Source organism: Procambarus clarkii, chromosome 50 (assembly GCF_040958095.1).
Source record: "Procambarus clarkii isolate CNS0578487 chromosome 50, FALCON_Pclarkii_2.0, whole genome shotgun sequence".
NCBI lineage: Eukaryota > Metazoa > Arthropoda > Malacostraca > Decapoda > Cambaridae > Procambarus > Procambarus clarkii.
In genome coordinates, this window is record NC_091199.1 from 20,385,793 (window position 1) to 20,399,451 (window position 13,659).

Sequence of the window (13,659 nt, forward strand, 5' to 3'; positions counted from 1 at the left end):
TGGTGTGTGTGTGTGTGTGTGTGTGTGTGTGTGTGTGTGTGTGTGTGTGTGTGTGTTTATAATGTGGGTTTGTGTTTGGTGAGTTTGTGTGAGTATTTATGTGTGTTTTTGTGTGTGTTTGATGTGCATTTGTGTGTATTTTATGAATTTGTGTTTGTGTGTGTTTTTAGTACATTTATATGTTTGGAATGTTTTTGTGTGTTTGGTGTTTTTTTCTGTGTGCGTGTGTGTGGTATGTTTGTACGTGTGGCATGTGTTTGGTATGTGTGTATGTGTTTGGTATATGTGTGTTTGATTGGTGTGTGTGTTTGTATGTGTGTGTGTGTGTGTGTGTGTGTGTGTGTACTCACCTAGTTGTACTCACCTAGATGTGTTTGCGGGGGTTGAGCTCTGGCTCTTTGGTCCCGCCTCTCAACCGTCAATCAACAGGTGTACAGATTCCTGAGTCTATTGGGCTCTATCATATCTACACTTGAAACTGTGTATGGAGTCAGCCTCCACCACATCTCTTCCTAATGCATTCCATTTGTCCACCACTCTGACACTAAAAAAGTTCTTTCTAATATCTCTGTGGCTCATTTGGGCACTCAGTTTCCACCTGTGTCCCCTTGTACGTGTTCCCCTTGTGTTAAATAGACTGTCTTTATCTACCCTATCAATTCCCTTCAGAATCTTGAATGTGGTGATCATGTCCCCCCTAACTCTTCTGTCTTCCAGCGAAGTGGGGTTTAATTCCCGTAGTCTCTCCTCGTAGCTCATACCTCTCAGCTCGGGTACTAGTCTGGTGGCAAACCTTTGAACCTATTCCAGTTTAGTCTTATCCTTGACTAGATATGGACTCCATGCTGGGGCTGCATACTCCAGGATTGGCCTGACATATGTGGTATACAAAGTTCTGAATGATTCTTTACACAAGTTTCTGAATGCCGTTCGTATGTTGGCCAGCCTGGCATATGCCGCTGATGTTATCCGCTTGATATGTGCTGCAGGAGACAGGTCTGGCGTGATATCAACCCCCAAGTCTTTTTCCTTCTCTGACTCCTGAAGAATTTCCTCTCCCAGATGATACCTTGTATCTGGCCTCCTGCTCCCTACACCTATCTTCATTACATTACATTTGGTTGGGTTAAACTCTAACAACCATTTGTTCGACCATTCCTGCAGCTTGTCTAGGTCTTCTTAAAGCCTCAAACAGTCCTCTTCTGTTTTAATCCTTCTCATAATTTTAGCATCGTCTGCAAACATTGAAAGAAATGAATCGATACCCTCTGGGAGATCATTTACATATATCAGAAACAAGATAGGACCGAGTACAGAGCCCTGTGGGACTCTACTGGTGACTTCACGCCAATCGGAGGTCTCACCCCTCACCGTAACTCTCTGCTTCCTATTGCTTAGATACTCCCTTATCCACTGGAGCACCTTACCAGCTACACCTGCCTGTCTCTCCAGCTTATGTACCAGCCTCTTATGCGGTACTGTGTCAAAGGCTTTCCGACAATCCAAGAAAATGCAGTCCGGCAATCCCTCTCTTTCTTGCTTAATCTTTGTCACCTTATCGTAGATCAGGTGTGTGTGTGTGTGTGTGTATGCGTGTGTGTGTGTGTGCTCACCTAGTTGTACTCACCTAGTTGTGCTTGCGGGGGTTGAGCTCTAGCTCTTTGGTCCCGCCTCTCAACCGTCAATCAACAGGTGTACAGGTATGATAGAGTCCTGAGCCTATTGGGCTCTATCATATCTACATCTAAACTGTGTATGGAATCAGCCACATCACTTCCTAATGCATTCCATTTGTCAACCACTCTGACACTAAAAAGTTCTTTGTAATATCTCTATGGATCATGTGAGCACTCAATTTCCACCTGTGTCCCCTAGTGCGTGTTCCCCTTGTGTTAAATAGCCTGTCTTTATCAACCCTGTCGATTCCCTTGAGAATCTTGAATGTGGTGATCATGTCCCCCCTAACTCTTCTGTCTTCCAACGAAGTGAGGTTTAATTCCCGTAGTCTCTCCTCGTAGCTCATACCTCTCAGCTCGCATACTAGTCTGGTGGCAAACCTTTGAACCTTTTCCAGTTTTGTCGCATGCTTGACTAGATATGGACTCCATGCTGCAGCCGCATACTCCAGGATTGGTCTGACATATGTGGTATATAATGTTCTGAAAGATTCCTTACACAAGTTTCTGAAGGCCGTTCATATGTTAGCCAACCTGGCATATGCTGCTGATGTTATCCTCTTGATATGAGCTTCAGGGGACAGGTCTGGCGTGATATCAACCCCCAGATCTTTCTCTCTCCCTGACTCTTGAAGTATTTCATCACCCAAATGATACCTTGTATCAGGTCTCCTGCTTCCTACCCCTATCTTCATTACATTACATTTGCTTGGGTTAAACTCTAACAGCCATTTGTTCGACCATTCCTGCAGCTTGTCCAGGTCTTCTTGAAGCCTCAAGCTGTCCTTCTCTGTCTTAATCCTTCTCATAATTTTGGGGTCGTCAGCAAACATTGAGAGGAATGAGTCTATACCCCATGGGAGGTCATTTACGTATATCAGAAACAGGATAGTTCCTAGTACAGAGCCCTGTGGGACTCCACTGGTGACTTCACGCCAGTCTGAGGTCTCACCCCTCACTGTAAATCTCTGCTTCCTATTGCTTAGGTACTCCCTTATCCACTGGAGCGCCCTACCAGTTACTCCTGCCTGTTTCTCCAGCTTATGCATCAACCCTTTAGGGGGTACTGTGTCAAAGGCTTTCCGACAGTCCAAAAAAATGCAGTCCGCCCATTCTTCTCTTTCTTGCTTAATCTTTGTCACCTGGTCGTAGAATTCTATCAAGCCTGTAAGGCAAGATTTACCCTCCCTGAACCCATGTTGATGGGTTGTCACGAAGTCTCTTCTCTCCAGATGTGTTACTAGGTTTTTTCTCACAATCTTCTCCAACACCTTGCATGGTATACAAGTTAAGGACACTGGCCTGTAGTTCAGCGCCTCTTGTCTGTCACCCTTTTTGTATATTGGTACTGCATTAGCAGTCTTCCATATTTCTGGTAGGTCTCCCGTTTCTAGTGACCTACTATACACTTTGGAGAGTGGCAAGCAAAGTGCTCCTGCACACTCTTTCAATACCCATGGTGAGATTCAGTCCGGCGCAACAGCTTTTCTCACATCCAGCTCCAATAGGTGCTTCTTGACCTCATCTCTTGTAATTTCGAACCTATCCAAGGTCACCTGGTTTGCTGCCACCTCTCCTAGCGCCGTGACTTCTCCCTGTCCTATTGTAAAGACCTCCTGGAACCTTTTGTTGAGTTCTTCACACACCTCTTTGTCATTCTCTGTGTACCTGTCCTCGCCCACCCTAAGTTTCATCACCTGTTCCTTCACTGTTGTCTTCCTCCTGATGTGACTGTGTAGTAGCTTTGGTTCTGTCTTGGCTTTATTAGCTATATCATTTTCATACCTTTTCTCAGCTGCTCTTCTCACACTAACATACTCGTTCCTGGTTCTCTGGTATCTCTCTCTACTATCTGGTGTTCTGTTATTACGGAAGTTCCTCCATGCCCTTTTGTTCAGCTCCTTTGCTTTCATACATTCCCTATTAAACCATGGATTCATCCTTTGCTTCTCTGTTTTTTCCTGTCGGGCTGGGACAAACCTGCTTACAGCCTCCTGACATTTTTGGGTGACATAGTCCATCATGTCTTGTACGGACTTGGTTCTGAGTTCTGTGTCCCAATGTATATCCCATAGGAATTTATTCATCTCCTCATAGTTTCCCTTTCGGTACGCCAGCCCTTTGTTTCCTAGTTCATTTTTGGGGGTGATAATTCCTAGCTCAACCAGGTACTCAAAGCTCTATACACTATGATCACTCATTCCCAAGGGGGCTTCCAACTTAACTTCCCTTATATCCGACTCATTTAGGGTAAATATCAGATCAAACAAGGCTGGTTCATCCCCTCCTCTCATTCTTGTCGGTCCCTTGACGTGTTGACTTAGAAAGTTTCTTGTTGCCACATCCAGCAGCTTAGCTCTCCATGTGTCTGGGCCTCCATGTGGGTCTCTGTTCACCCAATCTATCTTCCCATGGTTGAAGTCTCCCGTGATTAGTAGTCTGGATCCGTTCCTGCTAGCCACAGAAGCTGCTCTCTCTATTATATTGATGGTGGCCAAGTTGTTACTTAAAATATTCCTATCTGGGTCTTCTGTCATTCGGTGGGGGGTTATATATGACTGCTACTATAATTTCCTGTCCTCCAGTTGCTATGGTGCCTAATAAGTAGTCACTGAAACCTTCACAGCTCTGAATTACCATCTCTTCGAAACTCCAACCTTTTCTTAGTAGCAAAGCTACACCACCTCATCCTCTCCCTTCTATCTCTTCCCTCACTACATAGTAGCCCTGTGGAAACACTGCGTTTGTTATGATTTTCGTTAGCTTTGTTTCTGTGAGTGCTATTATGTCTGAGTTTTCTTCTAGTGCCCATTCTCTGAGTTCACTTGTTTTATTTGTAATCCCATCTATGTTAGTGTACATTGCCTTGAAGCTCACTTTCTTCTGTTCATTTTCTTGTCCCTTTCTTGGCGAGCATTCTGCTGGTGTGTGAAGCTGTTTTGTGGGTGAGAAGATCTGTGAGGTGGTTTGCAGGGTCTCAGAGGATTTTGGGGTGGGGGGTGGGGGTTTAAGGGAAGGGGGGACAGGTAGGGTGTGGGTTAAGGAGATAGGGGGGACATGGAGGATACGGGGTGAGGGGGAGGAGGGTATGGGATGGAGGGTATGGGATGAAGGGGGGAGGGGGGACAGGGGGGGAAAATGGGAGCGGGGACAGGGGGGAAAGGTTGGAGGGGGGGATAGGTGGGAGGGGGGACATGATGGGAATGGGGATGGGGATGGGGTGACAGTTTCAGAATGGGGTGGGGGGGAGGGAGGGTTGGGTGGGGGCAGGTAGGGTGAGGGGAAGTTAGGGTTTCTATGCAGAGAGGGTGGTGGTGTTGCCCTCCCCTCTGGTGTTGCTGGGATGCTGGTTTTGAGTTCCCCTCTTGTCCCTGGGACTGTTGTGTTGGGGGCTGTGATTTCCTGGTTTGTTCCTCTCTCCCTGCGCTTCCTCCTTGCCTCTGCTGCCCTGGCTCTCTCCTCCTTCGTCCTGTCCCTCTGCAGGAATACTTTTTTGTATCCCTCCACATGTTGCAGATGACTCTTCCTTTCGAGAATATCCTCCTTCGTGGTTTCGTTTGTAAACACCGTCTTCACAAGTCGGTTTCTGTCCTTGTTGTACCAGCCCAACCTGAAAACCTTCTCAATGTTTTGTTCAGCCCCTTCCATCTGTAACCCCTTCAGTAGCCCATGTACTGCCTCTTTATCCTTGCTATTCCATTCTTGCCTGTTGGATCCTTCCTGTTCTTTGATGCCTACAACTACCACTGATCTTATTCTCGCCAGCAGCTGAGTGGTGCACCTTGTTGCTTCCTGTGATGTAGCTGCTTGCATCGCTACCTCCCTCACTGTGTCCATTGCTTCTGAGCTCTTTTTCAGTCTTTCCACAAATGTTTCAGGTACAGAGGCATTCCCTTCCAATGTAACATTCCCACCTTCCCTTTGGATGATAATCTGATGCTCGGTCTTTTTATTTTTCTCTGTGAGGGATTTGATCTCCTCCCTTGCTGATGTCAGCTCACTTTGCAGATTGTTAATTGTAATCCTCATTTCATGCATCTCCCTCCTGAATTCCTCCAGAACTTGGGTTAACATTTCCTTCGTTTGGTCACTCTGGCTGTTTCCTGTGTCCCTGTTACGTCCTCTTGCCATTTTGCCTCTTGTCAAGAGAGAGAGCAAGAGAGAGAGAACAAGAGAGAGAGAGAGAGCAAAAGAGAGAGAGTGAGAGAGAGAGAGAGAGAGAGAGAGAGAGAGAGAGAGAGAGAGAGAGAGAGAGAGAGAGAGAGAGAGAGAGAGAGAGAGAGAGAGAGAGAGAGAGAGAGAGAGAACAGAGAGAACTTGTGTGTGTGTGCGTGTGTGCGCGTGGGATGGGGGTTACGAGGAGGTGAGGTGTTGTCTGCAGCTTATGGTAGGTAAGAGAGGGGGTAAGAGAGGGGGTGGATTATGAGTGAGGATTTATCCCCTTTCCACGAAAGGTGTTAATCCCTTCTAGCCTGACTGGACGTATGTGTGTGTGCGTGTGTTTGTGTGTGTTTGTTTTTGCATGTGCATGCGTGTGTGCATGCAAATGTACATGTGTGCATGCAAACGTACGTGTGTGCATGCAAACGTACGTGTACATGCGTGCGTGCGTGTGTTACGGGGGTCCCGTAAAATGTCAGCCCCTACTCAAAATGAGCCACTTTAATATTTTAAGTGTATCTGATATACTGAACAAGAATTTGGTAATATTTTACCTCTGTACACCTGAAGAATTGACCAGAGAGGGGTACCTACCTGTCAGCCTCCCGCTCACACAACCAGGTGAATAATTACGATGCTGGATAACGAAGTGCTCCGTCGTCGTCTCCCACGTTATGATTCACTAATCCAGTAGTTTGATAATGGCGCTTCTTCTCTATCTTACACAAATCTCTGGAGTCAGTCACTGTATCGGTGTGTCTGTTGTGTTACAGTTCACCAATTCACTGTACCACTGATCACTTGACCCAATATGTAAACAAAGCCTCGTGGGCCCTCCCACGTGGCCTGTCTGGTGAATTCACTGTTTACCACAAAGTTCTAGTAATAGCACTGTATTTTTTCTTTCCTATTCGCGGCGGTTATACGCTTTGTGATACCCCTAGATCTGTGATCTGTCACTGTAGCTTTAATTAACCCAAAAATATTGGCGTTTATTGTAGTGTGTGACCCCAACGACCCTCCCACGCGGCTGGCTGAACTGAACTGTGTGTGTGTGTGTGTGTGTGTGTGTGTGTGTGTGTGTGTGTGTGTGTGTGTGTGTGTGTGTGTGTGTGTGTGTGTGTGTGTGTGTGTGTGTGTGTGTGTGTACTCACCTAGTTGTGTCTGCAGGATCGAGCATTGACTCTTGGATCCCGCCTTTCGAGCATCGGTTGTTTACAGCAATGACTCCTGTCCCATTTCCCTATCATACCTGGTTTTAAAATTATGAATAGTATTTGCTTCCACAACCTGTTTCTGAAGTGCATTCCATTTTCCCACTACTTTCACGCTAAAAGAAAACTTCCTAACATCTCTGTGACTCATCTGAGTTTCAAGCTTCCATCCATGTCCCCTCGTTCTGTTACTATTCCGTGTGAACATTTCGTCTATGTCCACTCTGTCAATCCCTCTGAGTATCTTATACGTTCCTATCATGTCCCCCCTCTCCCTTCTTCTTTCTAGTGTCGTAAGGCACAGTGTGTGTGTGTGTGTGTGTGTGTGTGTGTGTGTGTGTGTGTGTGTGTGTGTGTGTGTGTGTGTGTGTGTGTGTAATTACCTAAGTGTAATTACCCAAGTGTAGTTACAGGATGAGAGCTACGCTCGTGGTGTCCCGTCTTCCCAACACTCTTTGTCATATAACGCTTTGAAACTAATGACGATCTTGGCCTCCACCACCTTCTCACTTAGCTTGTTCCAACTGTCTACCACTCTATTTGCGAAAGTGAATTTTCTTATATTTCTTCGGCATCTGTGTTTAGCTAGTTTATATCTATGACCTCTTGTTCTTAAATTTCCAGGTCTCAGGAAATCTTCCCTATCGATTTTATCAATTCCTGTTACTATTTTGTATGTAGTGATCATATCACCTTTTTCTTCTGTCTTCCAGTTTTGGCATATTCAATGCCTCTAACCTCTCTTCGTAGCTCTTGCCCTTTAGTTCTGGGAGCCACTTAATAGCATGTCTTTGCACCTTTTCCAGTTTATTGATGTGCTTCTTAAGATATGGGCACCACACAACCGCTGCATATTCTAGCTTTGGCCTAACAAAAGTCGTGAACACTTTCTTTAGTATATCGCCATCCATGTATTTAAAAGCAATTCTGAAGTTAGAAAGCGTGGCATAGGCTCCTTGCACAATATTCTTTATGTGGTCCTCAGGTGATAGTTTTCTATCTAGAACCACCTCTCTTTCTTTATCAGAATTCTTTAAAGATTTCTCACATAATATATAGGTTGTGTGGGGTTTATGTTCTCCTATTCCACATTCCATAACATGGCATTTATTAACATTAAATTCCATTTGCCAAGTGGTGCTCCATATACTTATTTTGTCCAGGTCATCTTGAAGGGCATGACAATCATCTAAGTTTCTTATCCTTCCTATTATCTTAGCATCATCAGCAAACATGTTCATATAATTCTGTATACCAACTGGTAGATCATTTATGTAGACAATAAACATCACTGGTGCAAGAACTGAACCCTATGGTACTACACTTGTGACATTTCTCCAGTCCGATACATTGCCACTGACCAGTGCAATTTGTTGTTTATGAATTTATAGAATAGACCTGGTTCTGTTTTACATTTGTCTGCAATCCCTTTTTCAAAATTCCTTTCTGCCTCTCTCCTCACTGCCGTATAGTTGTTTCTCGCATCATTGTATCGCGGGTATGTTTGGGGTTTTGGCCTCTTCCTGTATTGATTCCATTTTTGTGTCTTTTGGTCTCTGGCCCTCTCGCACTTTCTGTTGAACCAATCCTGTTTCCTAGTTCTGCTTCTCTGTTTTGGTATAAATTTTTTTGTGCCTTTATCATATATTTCACAAAACTTGACATACATCTCATTCACTTCCTTGCCTAGCAAAAAGTCTGTCCAATTATACCCACTAAAAAAAAATCTGAGGTTGCCATAATGTCCTCTTCTAAAGTCAGGTATTTCAATTGCATCAACCTTCATATTTTCTTCCAGACTATAACGCATTGCATATTTTATTCCCCAAAAAGACAATGTGTGTGTGTGTGTGTGTGTGTGTGTGTGTGTGTGTGTGTGTGTGTGTGTGTGTGTGTGTGTGTGTGTGTGTGTGTGTGTGTGTGTGTGTGTGTGTGTGTGTGTGTGTGTGTGTGTGTGTGTGTGTGTGTGTGTGTGTTTGGTGGGTTTATGTTCCTTGGTGTGGGAGATTCTGGAGTGTGTGTGTTGGGGGGGGAGGGGGAGTACTATTATGTAAACAATGTTATAAACACTGTAGGTGTGTATGGGAGGCTTTGCCAGTAACATGTGATCCATCTTGAGGTCAGGAATGGTTTGGGGTTTGACCCCAGCGAGATTTTGGAAATAGCCAACAGTTTCATACATCTTTGTAACTTATACAACCTTTGTATTAACCACAAGTAGTTACTAAAATCACTGATTTGTAGATTTAATCATCATTATGATTTATATTAAACATATTGCCAGATTCTTCCTAGTCAGAGTGACGACGTGAGGAACGACTGGCAGAAACATGAATTCTTTCCACATTTAGTTGGATTTATATAAGAGTCCAGTTTATCATTTCTTTTACTAAAAATAGTTACTTACTAATAAGTTTAATTTCGTAGCTTACTACTGCTTACTGGAACTCCTTTATTTAGTTGATATTAAACATTCTAGAGGAAATTATTTTAATGTATATGATTTCACTTTAATTTCCTCGATTAGCTGCGTGACTTTAATAAATCAATTTATGTTACGCGAAATTATATTTTAACACAGAATAGTTAAATGTGACATCAATACTCGTCACCACCTCATACATATATATATATATATATATATATATATATATATATATATATATATATATATATATATATATATATATATATGTATATATATATATATATATATATATATATATATATATATATATATATATATATATATACATATATGAATGAAAACTCACACCCCAGAAGTGACTCGAACCCATACTCCCAGAAGCAACGCAACTGGTAACTACAGGGCGCCTTAATCCGCTTGACCATCACGGCCGTGATGGTCAAGCGGATTAAGGCGCCCTGTAGTTACCAGTTGCGTTGCTTCTGGGAGTATGGGTTCGAGTCACTTCTGGGGTGTGAGTTTTCATTCGCATATAGTCCTGGGGACCATTCAGGCTTGTTCGCATTTGTGTTCCTCACGTGTGCCCCAAAGAATGAGGTGATTTGGTGAAATGCTATGCCCAAGATTACCATCCGAGTTGCCGTCGGGGAAGTGGCTCAAATAGCCTCGGCTATCACTTCCTTTTGACGGCCGTGATGGTCAAGCGGATTAAGGCGCCCTGTAGTTACCAGTTGCGTTGCTTCTGGGAGTATGGGTTCGAGTCACTTCTGGGGTGTGAGTTTTCATTCGCATATAGTCCTGGGGACCATTCAGGCTTGTTCGCATTTGTGTTCCTCACGTGTGCCCCAAAGAATGAGGTGATTTGGTGAAATGCTATGCCCAAGATTACCATCCGAGTTGCCGTCGGGGAAGTGGCTCAAATAGCCTCGGCTATCACTTCCTTTTGACGGCCGTGATGGTCAAGCGGATTAAGGCGCCCTGTAGTTACCAGTTGCGTTGCTTCTGGTAGTATGGGTTCGAGTCACTTCTGGGGTGTGAGTTTTCATTCGCATATAGTCCTGGGGACCATTCAGGCTTGTTCGCATATATATATATATATATATATATATATATATATATATATATATATATATATATATATATATATATATATATATATATGTATATATATATATATATATATATATATGTATATATATATATATATATATATATATATATATATATATATATATATATATATATATATATATATATATATATATATCCATAAACGCTCGAGATGACTATCGAGAGCCGCACATGGACATTGGGAAGAGGAGGAAGACGCGAGAACGTGACTAGTCACCACGCGACTCGGACGCCTTTAGTAGCGTGCAACAGAGAGCTACGTTTCGATCGTGCTTATTTCGCTCCCATAACCAGTAGAGCGGTGCCACGTCATTTGGCACATCTAGCCGTGTCCCAGAGTTAGTATATCTGCAATTCTATAGTCAGCGCCCTTCAAGCAGCAGCTGGAGGACGAAGGATTGCACAGTTCTCTACATCAACGGACACGCGGCTCGGCAACTATTATTTCCTCTTTGTTACCATGTGGCCACAGTTAACATTTAGGCTAGTTGTCGTTATGCCGTATATAAATTAACAAAATCCCGTACGTGTCTTTAGCAGTTTTATAATCTAAATTTGCGATTATATTCATTATTTCTGCAGAAGAAATTTACAGTGCTTGAACATAAATTGCACAGATATTTGCAGGAGGTTTCTACAATGATCATCATACCTTTTAGGAAGATTTCCTTAATTTAGGATGTACTTGTAGTTTGTTATGTAGAAGATTTCTACCATGTAATTGCCTTCCAGCTGCGAGTCGACGTCAACCGCAGTGCTAGGCTTCCCCATCCTCACGTGCAACAATTTGCCCTATGCAACACGTCATCGGTGGAACGTGGCAACTGATTACACCTCTCTAGTTTTACAGCTAAGCTGTTCATGTTTACTCGTAGTAATAACTCCGTAGTTATATTAGTGATCTCCCGAGATCAATTATACTAACCCATTGATTTACCACATACTCTACTATTCTATCCAGTAGTATATTGAGGTGCATTTACCTCTAATTAATATTATATAATCAACCTTATTTACTTTCATAATTTATTTACTCTGGTGAGGAACCAGCACCAGAATAATGCTAGGGATGCATTAATCTTTTAGCGTGTAACCTCCAAATTTTGTGCAGGTTAATTTGTCTCCCTTTACGTAAGAAATACAGCTTCACTAAGATCCATAGGACACTAGTTCTTGGTGTCTGTTTCATCCATTGTCTCATTTTGTTTTCCACTTTTTCTCAAAAAGTGATGGTCCTTCACAGCTATCGAAATGTTTTATTTTAATTACAAATTATTGGAGTCAAATTTTCCCACACGAGGGGTGTAGCCAGCCCGTGTGCGCCGCCTTGCTCCCAGTGCTACTGCACCTCACCCAGCCGCTCGTTCTGTCTTCTTCTCACCCTTCTCTGTCTCACGCCTTGTTTCTCTGTTTCTTCCTGTCTGTCTCTGCCTCACTCTCTCTGTTTCTGCCTCTCTGTCTCGGTCTCTGCCTCTGTCTCTCTGTCTCTGGCTCTCTGTCTCTGCCTCTCTATCTCTGCCTCTCTGTTTCTGCCTCTGCCTCTCTCTCTCTCTCGGTCTCTGCCACTTTGCCTCTGCCTCTGTCTCTTCATCTCTGTCTCTGCCTCTATGTCTCTGCCCCTCTGTCTCTGCCCCTCTGTCTTTGCCCCTCTGTCTCTGCCCCTATGTCTCTGCCCCTCTGTCTCTGCCCCTCTGTCTCTGCCCCTCTGTCTCTGCCCCTATGTCTCTGCCCCTCTGTCTCTGCCCCTCTGTCTCTGCCCCTCTGTCTCTACCTCTATGTCTCTGTCTCTGCCTCTCTGTCTCTGCCTCTTCATCTCTGTCTCTGCCTCTTCATCTCTGTCTCTGCCCCTCTGTCACTGCCTCTCTGTCTCTTCATCTCTATCTCTGCCTCTCTCCTCTCTTTCTTCTCATTCCTCTTCTCTCTCGCTCTCTCTTCTTCTGTCTCTCTCCCTTTGTTTCTCACCTCTCTCTTTCTGTCTGCCTCTCCATCTCTCTCCTTTTCTCCCTGTCTGTCAATATTTTTCTAAATGCAGTAAATGTAATTGTACCTAATAATTCCAATAATTAATAATTAAAATCAACATTTTAAAAGTCGTTGCTCTAAAGCATTATATCATAACATTTAAAACACTTTTATTAAAACATTATGACATCATGTTTATAATCGTATTTACCATTTCTCAAAACTTGTGTATGAAACATAATTTAAAACATGAATAAAACAATCAAATGTCGTTTTAAAAATATTTTGTAAAAGGGAAAATGTAAGGTGGGCAGCCAGTACCAGCCTCAGTATTTCCACTTACCTAACCAATACTCTGTGGCGGCGTTACCGAAGCCGGTCTTGTAGTCCTCCCAGTCTCTGGCGAAGTTCACCGCAGGAACAACTTTATTGTCTCTCCGGAGTAACACCGTCCATCCTCCTGAAGAACAAGTCATTGTTAGGTTCACAATGACACATAACTCCTGAGAACTTTATGAAACACTTTGTTTATATTATTATCAGGAAAAACTCCATAACTTAAATTCCATAAAAATTCCACATGAAGAAGTGTGATCATTTCATCTCCTCCCAATTCTAACAATTACCAGTAATTTAGGAAATGTTAAATTTTCAAAATGGCACCTCTAATGTTACCAGTGTTTCCCATGGTGGGTGATAGTGGTGCTGGTAGTGTCACCATGGTGGTGATAGTGGTGCTGGTAGTGTCACCATGGTGGGTGATAGTGGTGCTGGTAGTGTCACCATGGTGGGTGATAGTGGTGCTGGTAGTGTCACCATGGTGGGTGATAGTGGTGCTGGTAGTGTCACCATGGTGGGTGATAGTGGTGCTGGTAGTGTCACCATGGTGGGTGATAGTGGTGCTGGTAGTGTCACCATGGTGGGTGATAGTGGTACTGGTAGTGTCACCATGGTGGGTGATAGTGGTGCTGGTAGTGTCACCATGGTGGGTGATAGTGGTGCTGTAGTGTCACCATGGTGGGTGATAGTGGTGCTGGTAGTGTCACCATGGTGGGTGATAGTGGTGCTGGTAGTGTCACCATGGTGG

At 43.6% G+C, this 13,659-nt stretch overlaps 1 long non-coding RNA gene across 1 annotated transcript in view; it reads right to left on the reverse strand.

Moving 5' to 3' along the window:
* The window catches only part of LOC138351524 (uncharacterized), a 44,184-nt gene extending 31,141 nt beyond the window's left edge, over positions 1 to 13,043 (reverse strand). Inside the window, exon 1 of the long non-coding RNA XR_011222485.1 lies at positions 12,916 to 13,043. This is a non-coding gene — a long non-coding RNA (uncharacterized lncRNA). The remainder of the gene's footprint in view (positions 1 to 12,915) is intronic.
* Between the last annotated feature and the right edge of the window lie 616 nt (positions 13,044 to 13,659).